Below are 17,088 nucleotides of genomic sequence, written 5' to 3'. Positions count from 1 at the left end.
TGTTGTAATTTCAACTTTATTTTAGATTCATGGGGTACATGCATATATGACATGACGCTCAAGTTTGGGGTATGAATGATCCCATCACCCAGGTAGTAAGCATAGTACCCAATAGGCAGTTTTTCAGTCCTTGTATTCCCTGCTCTTCCTCTTTTCTAGTAGTCCCCGTTGTCTACTGTTCCCATCTTTATGCCCATGTGTACCTAATGTTTAGTTCCCACTTATAAGAGAGGCCATCTGGTATTTGGTTTTCTGTTCAGGTGTTAATTTGCTTAGGATAATGGACTCTAGCTGCATCCAAGTTGCTGGAAAGGACATGATTTTGTTCTTGTTTATGGCTGCATAGTATTCCATGGTGTATATGAGGTGTACCACATTTTCTTTATCCAGTCCACCTTTGGAGGGTACCTAGGTTGATTTCATGTCTTTGCAATTGTGAATAGTGTAGTAATGAATAGAAAAGTGTACGTGTCTTTTTGGTAGAATGATTTATTTTTCTTTGGGTATATAGCCAGTAATAGTATTGCTGGATTGAATGATAATTTTGTTTTAGGTTCTTTGAGAAATCTCCAAAATGCTTTTCACAGTGGCTGAACTGATTTACATTATCACCAACAGCGTATAAGTGTTCCCTTTTCTCCACAGCCTCACCAACATTTATTACTTTTTGGCTTTTTTTTTTTTTTTTTTTTTTTTTTGAGATGGAGTCTTGCTCTGCCACCAGGCTGGAGTGCAGTGGCATGATCTCGGTTTACTGCAACCTCTGCCTCCCGGGGGGTTCAAGCTATTCTCCTGCCTTAGCCTCCTGAGTAGCTGGGACAACAGGCGTGCGCCACCACGCCCAGCTAATATTTTTGTATTTTTATTAGAGATGGGGTTTCACAATGTTGGCCAGAACGGTCTCAATCTCCTGACCTCGTGATCCTCCAGCCTTGGCTTCCCAAAGTGCTGGGATTACAGGCATGAGACACCGTGCCCAGCCTATTTTTTGACTTTTTAAACATAGCAATTCTGACTGTTGTGAGATGGTACTTCATTGTGGTTTTGATTTGCATTTCTGTGATGATTAGTGATGTTGAGTATTTTTCATACGTTTTTTGGCCACTTGTGTGTCTTCTTTTGAGAAGTATCTGTTGATGTCCTTTGCCCATTTTAAAGTATGGTTTTTTTTTTGTTGATTTGTTTAAGTTTCTTATAGATTCTAGGTATTAGACTTTTGTCAGATGCATAATTTGCAAATATTTTCTCCCTTTCTCTAGGTTGCCTGTTTGCTCTGTTGATAGTTTCTTTTGCTGTGCGGAAGCACTTTAGTTTAATTTGGTCCTGCGTGTCGATTCTTGTTCTGTTGTGATTGCTTTTGGAGTCTTCATTATGAAATCTTTACCAAGGCCTATGTCCGGAATGGTATTTCCTAGGTTTTCTTCTAGGGGTTTTATTGTTTGATGCCTTACTTTCAAATCTTCAATCTATATTGAGTTCATTCTTGTATATAGTGAAAGAAAGGGGTCCAGTTTTATTCTTCCACATATGACTAGACAGTTATTCTAGCATCATTTATTGAATGAAAAGGCCTTTTCCCATTGCTTACTTTTGTTGACTTTCTTGAAGATCAGATGGTTGTAGGTGTGTGGCTTTATTTCTGAGTTCTCTTTTCTGTTCCATTGTTCTATGTGTCTGTTTTTGTACTACTACCATGCTGTTTTGATTACTGTAGGCTTATAATATAGTATGACATTGGGTAATGCAATGCCTCCAGCTTTGTTCTTTTTGCTTAGGATGGCTTTGGCTATTCGGGCTTTTTTGGTTTCATAGAATTTTAGCATAGTTTCTTCTAATTCTGTGAAAAATAACATTGGTAGTTTGATAGGAAAAGTGTTGAATCTGTAGATTGCTTTGGGCAGTATGGCCATTTTAATGATACTGATTCTTCCCATCCATGAGCATAGACTGCTTTCCCACTTGTTTGTGACTTCTATGACTTTTTTCAGCAGTGTTTTGTAGTTCTCCTTGTAGAGATCTTTTGTCTCTTTGGTTAGATGTATTCCTAGGTATTTTATTCTTCTTATAGCTATTATACGTGGGATTGTGTTCTTGATTTGGCTCTCAGCTTGAACGTTATTGGTGTGTAGAAATGCTACTGATTTTTGCAGATTGATTTTGTAAACTAAATGCTATTGAAGTTTTTTTTTTAATTAGTTCTAGGAGCCTTTTGGTTGAGTCTTTAGGGTTTTCTAGGTATAGAATCATATCATAAATGAAGAGATACAATTTGACTTCTTCTTTTCCTACCTGAATGCCTTTTATTTCTTTCTCTTGCCTGATTCCTGTGTCTGGGACTTCCAGTACTACGTTGAATAGAAGTGGTAAGAGTAGGCATCTTTGTCTTGTTCCTGTCCTTAAGAGGAATCTTTCCAGCTTTTGCCCATTCAGTATGATGCTGACTATGGGTTTGTCATAGCTGGCTCTTATTATTATTTTAAGGTATGTTCCTTCAATACCAAGTTTGTTGAGGGTTTTTGTCTTGAAGGCATGATGGATTTTATTAAAAGCTTTTTCTACATTTATTGAGATGATAATATGGTTTTTGTTTTTCATTCTGTTTATGTGATGATCATATATATTGATTTGCATATGCGGAACTAACTGCATCCTAGGAATAAAGCCTTCTTAATTGTGGTGAATTGACTTTGATGTGCTGCAGGATTTGGTTTGCTAGTATTTTGTTGAGAATATTTTTTTTTTTTTTTTTTTTTTTTTGAGACGGAGTCTCGCTCTGTCCCCCAGGCTGGAGTGCAGTGGCCGCATCTCAGCCCACTGCAAGCTCCGCCTCCCAGGTTTACGCCATTCTCCTGCCTCAGCCTCCTGAGTAGCTGGGACTACAGGCGCCCGCAACCTCGCCCGGCTAGTTTTTTGTATTTTTAGTAGAGACGGGGTTTCACCGGGTTAGCCAGGATGGTCTGGATCTCCTGACTTCGTGATCCGCCCGTCTCGGCCTCCCAAAGTGCTGGGATTACAGGCTTGAGCCACCGCGCCTGGCTGAGAATTTTTACATCTATGTTCATCAGGGATATTGGACTGTAGTTTTCATTTGTCATTGTGTCTTCACCAGATTTGCTATCATGGTGATGCTGGCTTTATAGAATAAGTTAGAGAGGAGTCTCCTTGATTTTTTGGAATAGTTTTAGCAGAATTGGTACTAGGTAATATTTTATTTAAAATGAACAGATGGCTATTTCACAATTCTAGTTCAACTTTTGAACCTTAATTTGACATTTGTGCACAAATGTTACCCAAGCAACTCTACCCATCCCTTACCCGCCTCTAGTCTCTCTATGATGTGCCAGTTATGACCATGCTAGGATGCAGCAGAAAACATCCCTGTGCATTTGCATATTATTCTACACTTAACAAGGTACTTTTACTACATTTAATCTTTTTTTTTTTTTCTTTTGTTTTTGAGATGAAGTCTTGCTCTGTCACCCAGGCTGTAGTGCAGTGGCACCATCTTGGCTCACTGCAGCCTCTGACTCTCAGGTTCAAGCAATTCTCCTGCCTCAACTTCTCCAGTAGCTGGGACTACAGGCATGAGCCACCATGCCCGGCTAAGTTTTATTTTAATAGAGACGGGGTTTCACCATGTTGGCCGGGCTGAAACCCTGGAATTTGAGGCCAGGTCTCAAATTCCGGACCTCAGGTGATCCTCCCAAAGTGCTGGGATTACAGGCGTGAGCCACCACGCCTGACCTTAATCTTCCCAACAAAACTGTGGGGTAGGTATTGTTACAGTTGAGAAAAGGAAGTTTTGGAAGCCGTTGTCCAACAGTTAAAACATGGCAGAGTCATCAGGTTGATGGATTCTCAATGCTATGAACTTTCGACTAAGCCACATTGCCTCACCCTATGGGCACATAACATAGTCAACCTTCCAGGATCTGGGACAACTTAACTGTGCATATAACTCTCTGAGGACTTGGGCCATGATCACTTCCCTGCTGGGCTGATAACTAAACAGCTGTTCATTAGCATTGACTGTGCTGGGGAGGGAGGGGCCAGGAGGAAGGGGAGCAAAGGGGAGACCTTCCTCCAAAGAGGGTGAGGGACGTCTTTGCTTGAAGTGAGAGCAAGAAAAGGAGCATAAAACACAAAACCAACATGTTGCTGAAAATACTGGTTTATTAATCTATGATGTCCTTGATTGTGTGAAAGTATTTCCTGTGTCACTGATAATTTTTTTATTTAGCACTGTGATGGGTTGGATTGTGCTGTCCTGAAAGATATATTAAGGTGCCAACCTCCAGTACCTCAGAATGTGACCTTATTTGGAAATAGGGTTACTGCAGGTGTAATTAGTTAAGATGAGGTCATACTAGATTAGCATGGGTTCTCAATCCAGTACAGCTGGTGTCACTATACTATGAGGGCCTAGAAACAAGGAGAATGCCATGTGAAGACATACAGACACACAGGGTGAAGGCATGTGGAGTTGGAGGAGGCAGAGACTGGAGTTAACGTCACTACAAGCCAACAAGATGTCCTCGCGAAGCAGAGGTCCCCAGCCTTGAGTGCACAGTGCAATCACCTGGGAAGGTGGCAAAAGCCCTATGCTCAGGCCAACCACCAGAGCAGGGAACTGAGAATTGCTAGGGATGGGCCCTAGCCTCAGCGGTGTTTAAAACTTTCCAGGTAATTCCAATGAGCAGCCGGCGTAGTGAGCCAGTGTGCTGGGGGAAGTATTAAAAATGTAGCGAAAGTACCCAAAGAGCATGAATCTTTTATTTGTTAAAAACCTCTTAATTTGCATGGTAACGTACCTTGCCTTTATTATAGGTAGAAGATTTTTTTTTTTTTCCTGACAGGTTAAAACACTTTAGCTTTAACACCCATGGATGGGCATGAGGACACATCCACATGGGACACAGGATTAGGGCTGAAGGTAGAAGTTCCCTCTGGGCCCTGGCCTGGTCATCCTTGTCATTGTTATCTTCCTGGGGAGGGTAGAGGATCTGAGGCATTTCTGGGGTGTACTCACAGAGCTGGGCACCAGACAGGGACAGGGTAAATTCTTCCTCTCACAAGGTGTTAGAGGAAGGTCTGAGAACTCTCGTTTCAAGCTTTGGGAAGTGGCAAGAATTGAAATGGATTGGGTTGTGTATCCTTCATCTCACAAAAAGGGGAACATAGCTTGACTTCTTTGTAGGCACACAGCTGCCTTCTGTGTAATATTGTGAAGGAGGCAGCGTAGGATTGTGGATGAGAGCTTGGTCTTGGTGACAGGCAGACATGAGTTACAGGTCCTGCTGTACCTGTTGTTCTCTGGCTGTGGGATCTCCAGCAAGCTGTGGAGCCCATTTAAGGCTCAGTTTGCTCACCTGTAAAATAAGGATAAGCCCTAGTGATGGCTGACATTTACTGAGGGCTGACTGTTGCGCTGGGCAGTGCCCTGAGTACTCATGTACCTTATCTCAGTTATTTTCCCCGACAACCACATGAGAGGTTAGGAATGAAGGCATGAAGACACCAAGTGGCTGGTTAAGGGTCTTACAGTTAGCCAAGGGCAGAGCTGTGGGTCATGCCTGTTGTGGGCTGGACTGTGTTTCCTCTAAGTTCAAATGTTGACGTCCTTACCCCCAGTACCTCAGAATGGGATTGTATTTGAAGATAGTGTCTTTAAAGAGGTCATTAAGTAGTCATTAGGGTGGGGTCTCATCCAATATAACTAAGGTCATCATATTCAGGCACTGTTACCAACAGAGGGAATGGTGTGAGGACACAGGGAAAAGACGGCCATCTACAAGCCAAGGAAAGAGCCTGGAACAGGGCCTTCCCTCATGGTCCTGATGAAACCAACCCTGATGACACCTTCATCTCGGACTTTTACCTCCATACATTTCTGTTCTTTAGGCCACCCCGGCTGTGGCGCCCCCGTATGACAACCCTCGCAAACTGACACGACACTCCAGCAGTCTAGCTCTGTACTTCTCTACCGTACTGTGCTGCTCCTCTGCTCCCACGTGTACTTTGGTTGTGGTGAGGACCAAAAGTGATGGTGCATGTAAGCACCTGGCCCACAGTATGAACTCGAGAAATGCCAGCAATTACTTCTATAATTTTTGCTAATGTTTTTGTAATGTAGAAAGGCAGTGGGGTAGTGACTTCTCTTGTTCCAAAACACCTCAAGCCAGGCTCATCTTGCTCCAAAGTGGCCCAGATACCTGGACTTTAATTTTCTTGCTCTTAGCTAACTCACGACAAAGCAAATCAAATGTGGGAAGAGAAGCCAGCTGGAGTCCATTCCTAAGCATGTCCTAAATGCAACACAAGTCCCCATCTGCACAAAGGGCACGTCTCCACATCTTTTTGTTAGACTTACTTTCTTCTTTCTTTTTCTTCTTTCTTTCTTTTTCTTTCGTCTTTCTTGTTTTTCTGTCGTTCAGCCGTTTTAGGTTCACAGTAAATTGAGAGGAAGGCACAGAGAGTTCCACATATCCTCTGCTTCCTCACATGCACGGCCTTCCCATTATTATCAACATCCCTCCTGGAGCACAGTGTGCATTTGTTACACATGCTGAACCGACCCTGACACATCATCATCACCCATGGTTCATGGTTTACATGAGGGTTCACTGTTGGGGCTCTAGCTTTTCTGCCTTTGCAACACGGTGTGTTATCTCAGTGTTTGAATTGATGAGCTGGACACAGCTCATCAAGCAAGGAACCCCCAAAAGCCATTGCTGGAAATGACGTGGGAGATTATGGAAGAAAAAGGTCACTCCAAGGCTCAGATGTTCTAGTTCATCTACTTTGCCACCAGCTGCTGGCTTTGGTTGTTGAGATCCAAACAGGGATCTGGAGAGGAGAGAGGTCTGCGGAGGGAAGATTGACCCATGGCAGTCAGATGTCAGGAGGGAGAGAGCAGGCAGCAGACAGGGAGTCTGCCGGCTTAATTGCCTCCTTGAGCAGGAGGTATGACTTTTTGGAAAGCCCAATTACAGGCAAATTACACAGCTTAAGTTTTCAAAGAATACCGAGTTAAGCCACGATTATGGCTGAATGCACAGTATTGATTGCCCTCATTTGCAGAGGTTGGCCCATCTTGCAAGAATCAAGGTGATCAATTGAGGAGGGAGGATATGGCTGCATGCCTCTGACCACAGTTCCAGTCATTGAGTCTTAGTGACAAGATATTAACAAAGTGCTATCTATCATCTAAAGCTCTGGATACAAGGTATACCATGAGATAAATCAATGTAATTAGGGAGGGATCGAAGATGTTTCTCGTGGAGCGAGGTGCCAAGGCAGCCAACGAGAACCCTGAGAAAGTGAAATCTCAGCTTCTACATTGCTGGAACATGTGCATTGCAGCCAGGGCTGTGCTTGTTCCCAGTGTGGTGGGGCAATGTTAGGAGATGGATTTAGGAAATTATATTAAGGAAAAGGATTTTAAAAGATGGAGGCTCTATGCTGGATGTTAAGGCAGGGATGGTTAGACTGAGGTGTGCTTGAGAGGACAATTTTCCAGAGAAGCTAGACAGTCCCTAAATGCTGTTCTTGGTCAAAATGATGTGTTCTTCTCAATGAGTGTCTCCTGAGATGTGAGTGCAGTAAAGAAGTAAAGCTAGCTAAGCCTCTTTAATACATGAATAGCTTTGATCATGCACATTGTAGCACCCCAGAGAACCTGCCCGGGCCAGGTGAATGGCTGTGTTTCCCATTGCAGGTGGTCTAAAGGGCCTCAGTCTAACAAGGAGAGCTCCTGGGAGGACAAATGGGAGGAGGAACAAATGGGTAGGCGGACGAGAAGAAGTCTCTGTCACTCTTCACTCCAGCTGTGACCAGTCAGTGTCCCCACATCTGACCAGTGCACTCAGCACTATACCTCCCTGGAAAGGTGTTTGGGGGTGAGAGGTAAAGGGGAGCCAACAGGACCCACAGAGAAGGTGCTCATGGCACCTGGCTGGGAATGAATGGCTCCAGCACCACCCAGGAATACAGGTTCCAAAAGCTTTGTTTTTGCAAAGCCTCCTTCATTTTGTTGATTCATGATCCAGTTCTGCTAGTGAACCAGAAGGAAGATGCTGGGTGGGGACGTGTCTGGATTGCCTAGTTCCCATTCTGTGCTGGAGGGAGGCCTCATTAATGTGCTTCTCGAAGGCACAGGTGGATCTGACTGAAGATGTTCTGCAGTTTCATTCAATTATGCTATATATGGCCAGCAACCTTCAATGGAAAGAGCTAATACCATCAAGGTCATGTGTTTTGGTCCTGTGGGTCAGTTACCTTGACTCTGTTTCCATGGCCACAGGCTAATGATGGTACCCCAGCCCCAGCTGCTGCCTTACAAGTGTGTGTGATGAAAATGAGAGAGGTAGGTGGGTGGGTGGAGAGTATTGTCAATTTGATCCAAAGTCATGGATCCAAAGTCTATGAATGCCAAAGACTATGCCCCAAACAGTGTGGTTCAGTGAATGAGCACTGAATTTCAAGTAAGAAAGAACTGGGTTTGGGTTCTGAGGTGGATTGCTTCTGATTTGTGCATATTCTGAGGTAGGTCCTCAAATTCTCCAGGTTGTGCTTTCTTCATCCAGACCATGGATTTGGCAAGTCTAGTCTGCTGACTGCTTTTGTAAATAAACTTTGTTGGAACACAGCTATGCCTGTTTGTTTATACCCTGCCTGTGGCTGCTTTTGCACTGCAGCCATAGAGTTGAGTTATTGCAACAGAGACCATATGACTTCAAAGCCTGAAATATTTGCTCTCTGACCTTTACAGAAAGTTTGTTGATTTCTGATGTATAGCATGGGGATGATGGATTTCTTGACCTCACAGGCTTACTGGTGAGGATGACATGAAATAAACTTTTCCTGTTGAGAATAATGAAACATATTATAAATGTCACTGGCTATAATTATAATGGTCAATATATCCATGAAATCATTTCATCGTCAGGGTGGAAGCAGGGGCAGCATTTGGGTAGTGGTTTGTGATTTGAGGGGCACAAAGAAAGCCTCCAATGACCCAAATCACCTCCCCTGAGCACACGCACACTGACCGCACTCCTGCCATGAAGGGTTAAGCTTTAATTTTGAGCACGCATTATCCAGGCTGATTATGTCTCTATTTGAAAAGATTTGGAAAACAAGTCCTCTGGGAAGGGTAGCACATCCAGGTGTTATCACTTACCCACACTTGTGCATTAACTCATTAATTAGGCAGCTTTTTGCAAAGATGTTGGTTGAGATTGGTTCGAGGAAGGAACAGCAGTTTATGGAAAAGGTAATTTTGAAAGCCTTGGGCAGTTTCCTGCAAGTCAGGGAGAAATACTGCTGAAATCAATAGCAAAGGATCCAGGGCTTAGGTTGGGCACCATCACGAGAAGAAGGACTAAGACGAAGGAAGTGAGAAGGCACCGGGAAAACAGCCTTCCAAAGTTATTTGTTTTTCTAGGCACATTTTTTATGCTTGGTATGTCTTTGGCATGGAGGGATACACTCACCAGTTATTTGCTATAACAAAGGTTGCAGTATTGTTTCTTGTAAGTTTTCAATGGGAAACACACAAACAAGCTGTCTGCTACAGAATACAAATGAATTCTTGAAAATTCCTGATCTCCTTAAACCTTCTTCAGAGTGTGTTAGTTTAATTTTTGGATGAGGACAATGAACTAAAGAGTTAAAGAGAGAGAAGATTCATTTCCTCAGTTCTTTCTTCTTCAAGACATCTGTTTTTAATCTTCCTCAAAGGTTAGCCCCTTAGTCAACAGCAATGCCTTGTCAATTATTTCCTCTTATTCATATTTCATTCGTTGCCAATGGAACAGTTCCAGGGTTGACGGTAGAAAAAAAATGTGTGTTGAAATTGCAATTGGCATATGTCTGAAATATTTGGGGGCTGGTGTCTGTGCCTCCCCAGCACCAGGCAGCTGGAGAGTAATTCATATGTCAAGCCAAGCAGCCCACGAATGACAAAACAACAAGGAATAAAGGTCAGAGCGATTGATTCTTAACACACTTCTACTTACGCATGGAGCACCGATGACAGGGCGTTAATGAGCCTCAGCATGGTGATGCGGAACAAATGAAAAAAGTAATGAATTGACTTTGCAATAGTGCTCCTGGAAGGTACAGAACAATCCATGCTCTTAGATTAGCCCTTTGAGAAATACCAGGAGAGAGTGGTTTTTCATCCTGCGGTGGGCAGTTTTCTGTGGCTGCTATAACAGATGGCCACAAACTTAGTGGCTTAAAACAACACAAATTCATTCTGTTACAGTTCTAGAGATCAGAGGTCTAAAATCAGGGTGTCAGTAGGGCTGTGCTCATTCTAGAGGCTCTTTGGTTGGGGGGGATTCATTTTTTTGCCTTTTCCAGCTTCTGGAGGCTTCCTCATTCCTTGGGTCCTGATCCCATTTCTCCATCATCAATGGCAGCAACAGTGGATGAAATATTTCTTGTATGATATCACCTTGACTTTCTCTTCTGCCTTCCTCTTGTAAGGATACTTGTGATTACATTGGGGCCATTTAGACAATCCAGGATAATCTCCCTGTCTTAAAGCCAGCTTATTAGCAACTTTAATTTTGTCTACAACCTTAACCCCACCTTGCCATGTGGCATAACATATTCATAAGTTCTAGGGCTTAGAATGTGGACATCTTTAGGAAGGTCATTATTCTGCCTCCCACATGCAGAAAGAGAGCTAACATTCATGCTGGAGAAGTGAGGTTGATTGCTGACAAATTCCACCGAAGATATCTGTGCAGGGATGAGGGAGCCCTGTTTCATGGCTGGCAGATAGTGAAAACAGAGGCCACCCTCAGGAGGACAGCTACATGTGGGTTATACTATTTTCTTAGATGAGTCAAACTGAAGCTACTAAAACCATCTAATTCCATTCATTTTCACAAACATTTAAGATGGGCTTATTAACTATCAGATGTTGTGGTGGCCACTAGGAATTTTTAAATAAATGAATCTGTCTCCCAAATGTAGCTGGTGTGAGTTGTATGAAGTTCAGCTACAGATGCAACATGTATTTCTTCTTATGCAATACAGAGAGTGCTGAATAAAGTGATAGTGAGAGTCAGTCTCTGGAGAAGGACTGTCTAGGCCCATATACTGAATCCACCACTTGCTAGTTGTTTGGCCTTAGTCAAGTTTTTTAAGCTTTCTGTACATTTGTTTTCTCACCTGTAAAATCAGGATAATTACAGCAGGAACCTCACTGTGTTGTGATAAAAAATAAACGTTGGCTAGGTGCATGGCTTATGCCTGTAGTCCCAGCACCTTGGGAGGCTGAGGTAGAAGGATCCCTTGAAGCCAGGAGTTCAAGACCAGCCTGGGCAATATAGCAAGGCCCTGTCTCTACCAAAACAAAAAACAAAAGACAAACAAACAAAAAAATTAGCCGGGTGTGGTGGTGCACACCTGTAGTCCCAGCTGCTCGAGAAGCTGAGGTGGGGCTCACTAGAGCCCAGGAGGTCAAGGCTGCAGTGAGCCATGATCGTGCCACTGTACTCCAGTCTGAACAACAGAGCACAACGCTGTCTCAAAAGAAATGGGCTACGCCTGTAAGCCCAGCACTTTGGAAGGCTGAGGCAGGTGAAGCGCTTGAGTCCAGGAGTTGAGACCAGCATGGGCAACATGGTGAAACTCTGCAAAAAATACACAAATTATCCAGGCATGTTGGCACATGCCTGTAGTGCCAGCTACCGAGGAGGCTGAGGTAGTTGGATCACTTGACCTCAGGGGGGTAGAGGGTGCAATGAGCGGAGATTGCACCACTGCACTCCAGTCTGGGTGACAGAGCAGGACTCTGTCACAAACAAACAAACAAACAAACAAGCAAACAAACAAGAACTTTATAGATTGCTTAACACTAAATGCATTCTAAATAAGTAAACATGGAATAATAACACCATCGCAACAATGTCTCTTGAAATGTGTGGGAAGAACTTCTGAATGATGCTAATTTTGTTGCATGTGTGTGTATGTATAATTTGCTGGTGCTGGGTGTGACACACGCCTTATCACTCAAGAACATTTACAGTATACAGTCCACTCCTTAAACTGTCTACTCCGATTCTCCTTCTTGTAAAATGGGACTGGATAGTGCTTTATACAAACACATCAAAGAAAATCAATTACCCCTATGGCCAGGCTAACCTTACACTTTTGGGAACACATGGTTCTCACTGAACAGCAGCTGAAGCAGGCTGAACAGGATTGGAAAGATGCAAAAATACATATTGCACACGTGAGTATTGAGAGGTGGCCCTGGAGCATGTTCATGGAACACTGTGAAAAAACAGTTGTGGAGATAGATTTTTCTGTAAACAAGTCTGACTTTTGAGAGCACATGTGGTTATTCTGCTCTTGTGTCTGTTCCTCTTAAAAACAGTTTTCTGCCAGAATCATTTGTCTGAAAGAGGCTTCTGGATACTAACTCCTTGCCTAGTGCTCTTGAGTTTCTCACTGAAGTACTCAAGACATGCCATGAAAAGCAGAACTCATAGTCCATCTGCTGCTGGAATTCAAAAGAATTGCTGCTAAGTAGCATAGCTATTCAGTGCAGCTGAACAGATAAACACATTTGATGGTCCATCTCTGTAGGGTTCCTGAAAACAAGAGAATTTTTCAGCAAGAACCCTTCTTTGAAAGGGTAAACATAAAATAATATGTATCAATAAAGAAAAAACATATATATTTCCGAAATACACAATTTATGGAAGGGAGGTGGATACTGGTGGCGGCCCGCTTCACTTTAGGAGCTATAAATCACAACATTTAAGTGTGTGAATGGAAACATAAGAACTCTGGTGGATTGTCAGTTATTAATCACTTCATTTGTTCAGAGTGTCAGAGAAATATGCAGTAAGGGTAGGAAGAGATTCAATTTAAACCCTGCAATCTTTTATTTTATTTATTTACACTTGAGACAGTCTTGCTCTGTCTCCCAGGCTGGAGTACAATGGTGCGGTCTTGGCTCACTGCAACCTCTGCCTCCTGGGTTCAAGTGATTCTGCTGCTTCAGCCTCCCAAGTAGCTGGGATTACAGGCATGCACCACCATACCCAGCTAATTTTTGTATTTTTAATAGAGACATGTTGGCCAGGCTGCTCTCGAACTCCTGACCTCAAGTCATCCACCTGTCTCAGCCTCCCAAAGTGCTGAAATTACAGGTGTGAGCCACTGCACCTGGCCAATCCTTTAAATATTGGGAATTTGGCAAATAACTGTGCTCTTCCAGTGGTATATCTCAGGAGGTGCCTTAGTTAATGGACAGACCAGGGACAACCCAGCAGTGAGTCCGGTGGTGAATTCTGGGTTTGGGTAAAGCTGATCTCATTCAAAAATAAGTAAGCCAGAAAAAAGAAACCCACGTAGGAGAGTTGGAATGAAAAATGCTGGGAACAGGGGAGGGGAACATCCTGCTGAAGATTCAGGGAAAAGCACTGCACTGCAAAATAACTAAGCATAAGAACCAGAGGAAATTTCCTTGGTGTATTAATTAGGATGGACATCAAGATTTTGATGAAATAGCCCAAATCCGTAAGATGGAGAGGGAAAAACACATCAAGACAAGCGGTAAAACTGAAGAATTTTACCTTTTTAAACAAAAGATACAAAAGGTAAAAAGGAACAAAAGGCAAATTGAAGAATTATAGAGACAAGAAGGAGATGCCAAGCACAAAAGCCAAATTAAATCTGGTTTGAAAGCAGCAAAGAGCAGAATTCACAATGCAGAAATGGACTGGTAATGACAAAGGTGAATTTTAGCAGTTCTACCAGAAAGAGATAAAAATGCTGAAAGGGAAAATTTTAGGTGTGTAGGACACGGAACAGAGAAACAGAGATTCAACGATAAAGTTATCGTTAGTTTGGGGGATGGGAATATTTCTGAATGCTTTCTCAACAGCAAATGCTACTGCTATCAAATGGGAATGATCTCAAGTCAGATATCTTTTCATGGGGACCTGTATGACTCTTCCTCCATGTTGCCTTTGTGTTGACTCTAGAAGCTTCAATATCTCCTTACTGAGGAGCCTCAGGAGGTGGAAGTAAAGGGTGGGTTTTCTTGTCCCATTTGTTCTTAATGGTGCCAGCATTTGGGGAAAGCCCCATGCTTAGGAATTTATAGCCAGAGAGTTATAAACTTAGGCCTGAGAGGGGGAATGTGTCACATAACAGACAGGGTGGGTTGCATGGATGTTATAAAAGGCAAATGTTGAGCCTCAGGTCCTAAAACCCAGAAGTCAAAGCGTTAACTCATGACATGTCCATTGCTAGTGTTCACTGAAACCTACAGTAAACTGAGCCCATAGTCTATGCATAGTTAGGAGGCCACTCTACTCTTTTCCATTGCTGGTCCTTAGACCGAGGGCAGCAATGACAGGCAAGCTGGGCAGTAGAAGAGCACAGCTTGAATTCAAAGTTCCAGATTTATCAGTGTGTACCAGTTCCTCAGCTTGGGAATGTTCCTAACAATATTCCTGGAAAACAAACAAACAAATAAATGGAACCACTGGAAAAGCCACAGAGCAAAACACTTCAGTGTAGAGACTGAAAGGCTCGCTTCACTCTAGGCAAGATTAATAACATGAGATCTATATTTAGCCATATTCCAGGGAATATTTAAATTTCAGCGATAGAGACAAAATTCCAGAAGCTTTCAAGCAGAAACAACAACAACAACAACAAAAAAAAACCCAAAACATTTTAATTGTAAAGGAATAAAAAAATCAAACTGGGCTGGGTCTGCAATGCTAAATGGCAGAAGCCAATGAGGAAATGTCAGAGGATCATAAGCTCAATGTTCGTGTTCCAGCTACTGTTGCTGCGAAACAAAGAAACCCAGGACGTGGTGGCTCACAGCATCTTGTGAACAAGCCTACCATGGTTCTCTGATGGAGTTCACTGATTTCTGTTCACTTGTCTCCTCCACTTCAAAACATGTCAGGTCATACTGTGGTCAAAAAGCAAATGAAAGTCACCAGGTTGCTCATGCCTTGTCAGCATTTTAAAAAGCTGCATTGTGTCTCGTTTCACAATGTGAAATTTGATCACTTTTATGCAACTGTTTTATGGGGTCTGAAAAGTGCTGTGTATCCCTAAGAAGCTTTCTAGGGGAGGGCCTTGTTACAGTAATTGTTGAATAAATCTCCCTAAAAATGTGTGCTGTTCTTAATGAAAACTAGATGGCATGCCTTGATGAGGCCAGCAAAATCACTTCAAAAGCAAGATGCTATGTAAACATTCCTATATCCTTTCTAAGACTTCTGTCTTGAATTTTAAGGAGGGTTGATATGCTGGAAGTTCTGCTATCAATTTGGACTCACCTATCTCACTAGTATGTTGAGATTGTCTTCCCTTTGAATTGCCAGTGTCTCCTAATCACTCCAGGAATGACATGTATTTGTTTGCCCTCCCAATAGCACTCAGAGCTCTAGGAAGGTCCCAGCCCCATCTCATCTCCTAACACCATCCCTCTCCCTGGGAATGAGCCCTCTCTTATCTGTTTCTGAGTTCCCGAAAGTGCCAGGTGCAAAGTAGGAACTCACTGAGTATTTATTTAATTTTTTTAAAATGAGAGATATGTCAAAGAAAACGTTTTCTTTAGGGTTGCTACTCTCCTGAAATGATCCTGACAGAACAGACAAAAAGTTCACTTGAAAACAAAACCAGCAAAAACAATTTAAAAAACATAAGGTTAGCTGGGCACAGTGGCTCATGCCTGTAATCTCAGCACTTTGGGAGGCCGAGGTGGGTGGATCATGAGGTCGGGAGTTCAAGACCAGCATGACCAACATGGTGAAACCCTGTCTCTACTAAAAATACAAAAAGTAGCCGGGCTTTGTGGTACATGCCTGTAATCTCAGCTACCCAGGAGGCTGAGGCAGGAGAACTGCTTGAACCTAGGAGGCAGAGGTTGCAGTGAGCTGAGATCGCGCCACTGCACTCCAGCCTGGGCGACAGAGTAAGACTCCATCTCAAAAAAAACAAAAAACAAAAAAATCAAAAACACAATCCCCCACCCAAAAAAATGTAAGGTTTCTTCTCAGAAGAAAGAACCTGAGTCTGGAGGGAACACAGGTGTGGAAGTGCCTGAGCTCAGGGACAAGTAAGAGCAACTGGCCCAAGTTCCAGTGCCTGCCTGACCTGAACCCAGACACATTGTATGCAGAAGGGGGACATTTAGACTTTATTTCCCTCTTTCTCTTCTCTTAATGCTTTTTTTTTCTTTTCTTTTCTTTTTTTTTTTTTTTTTTTGAGATAGGTTTTTGCTTTGTCACCCAGGCTGGAGTGCAGTGGCATGATCACAGCTCACTGCAGCCTCAACCTCCCAGGCTCAAGAAATTCTCCTGCCTCAGCCTCCTAAGTAGCAGGGACTAGAGGCATGCACCGCCACACCCAGCTAATTAAAAAAAACATTTTTTATTTTTTTAGAGTCAGGTCTCCCTGTGCTGCCCTAGTCTCCAACTCCTGAGCTCAAGTGATCCTCCTGCATCGGACCCCCAAAATGTGGTACGGGCCTAAACCACTGCACACCTCTCCCAATGCTTTTAAATGATTATTATTTATTTCAGGGAAAACAAAGGAATTATCTTTATAAGGTAAGATAAGGCAGAATTTTCTTTATTTTCTTCCTGGATAGAAAAGCCAATTTTATTTTCTGGTTTGCAGTAAAATTGCTGCATCCTGTTCTCATCTACAGCTGAGGGTTAAATGAATGTTCTTCCAACCAAGTGCTGAAAATGTGCTCCAAGGACAGAGCCTGGCAAACCTGACCCAGTAAGGCCTTTTCCCTAAGAACATCGTAAAAACTGAAAAGCAAGCCCAAGAATGCCCCACTATGGTTTTCATCATATTCTGTTGAAAGCAGTAATCTGCTTAAATTCAGAATATCTGACAAAATCATGAAAAAGTATCGCTCTCTGGGGATTCTCCTTTATCATTCTTTGAGGCAAGTTCTCTGGGACTGTATCCTTCAGGAAACACATATTGTAAACAGGGCTCTTCTCCATCCTCCATCATTCGTTTCCTTCCAATGGTGTGAATTGTGAGTGATTTCCAATCTGCTGCCCTTTGACT

At 42.9% G+C, this 17,088-nt stretch overlaps 1 protein-coding gene and 1 long non-coding RNA gene across 4 annotated transcripts in view; both read right to left on the bottom strand.

Moving 5' to 3' along the window:
- LOC105486861 (proprotein convertase subtilisin/kexin type 2) overlaps positions 1–17,088 on the bottom strand; it is a 253,633-nt gene that overhangs the window by 127,687 nt on the left and 108,858 nt on the right. The window lies entirely within an intron of this gene.
- LOC105486860 (uncharacterized) overlaps positions 11,568–17,088 on the bottom strand; it is an 80,313-nt gene continuing 74,792 nt past the window's right edge. For both annotated transcript variants that reach the window (XR_011613547.1, XR_011613548.1), the window contains exon 3: positions 11,568–17,088. This exon is cut by the window's right edge and continues 25,524 nt beyond it. This is a non-coding gene — a long non-coding RNA (uncharacterized lncRNA).

This window comes from Macaca nemestrina, chromosome 15 (genome assembly GCF_043159975.1).
Source record: "Macaca nemestrina isolate mMacNem1 chromosome 15, mMacNem.hap1, whole genome shotgun sequence".
NCBI lineage: Eukaryota > Metazoa > Chordata > Mammalia > Primates > Cercopithecidae > Macaca > Macaca nemestrina.
This window is presented reverse-complemented; position numbering and strand designations above follow the sequence as displayed.